This window comes from Bison bison, unplaced genomic scaffold, assembly GCF_000754665.1.
Source record: "Bison bison bison isolate TAMUID 2011002044 unplaced genomic scaffold, Bison_UMD1.0 scf7180017864456, whole genome shotgun sequence".
NCBI classification, from domain to species: domain Eukaryota; kingdom Metazoa; phylum Chordata; class Mammalia; order Artiodactyla; family Bovidae; genus Bison; species Bison bison.
In genome coordinates, this window is record NW_011495018.1 from 17,101,421 (window position 1) to 17,102,127 (window position 707).

Sequence of the window (707 nt, forward strand, 5' to 3'; positions counted from 1 at the left end):
GCTGCCGTCTATGGGGTCGCACAGAGTCGGACACGACTGAAGCGACTTAGCAGCAGCAGCAGCAGTACCTTTTGACCCTTCACCCATTTCGCCTGTTCCTCACCTCCCAACCACCCATCCATCCTCTTCATCTATGAGCTCAGTTTTTTGGTTTGTGTTTTGTTTGTTCTTAGATTCACATGAAAGTGAGATCATATGGTATTTGTCTGTCTGACTTAATTTTGCTTATTATAATGCCCTCAAGGTCCATTCAAGTTGGTGCAAATAGCAAGATCTCCTTTTTTGTGGCTAAATAATATTCTACTGTATATATTCATATATACACACATATATACATATACTATGCACACATACATGTATTCCATTTTCTTAATCTACTCATCCATAAATGGACACAGGTTTTTTTTTTCCCCTCATATCTTGGCCCTTGTAAATAATGCTGCAATGAACATGAGGGTGTATGTATCTTTTCAAGTTAGTGTTTTCAATTTCTTCAGATAAATACCCAGAAATGGAATTACTAAGTCATATGATAGGTCTATTTTTAGTTTTTTTAGGAACTTCCATGCTGTTTTCCAGGGCTTCCCAGGTAGCTCAGCTGGTAAAGAATCTGCCTGAAATGTAGGAGACACCAATTTGATTCCTGGGTCTGGAAGTTCTCCTGGAGAAGGGATAGGCTACCCACTCCAGTATTCTTGGCTTCCCTG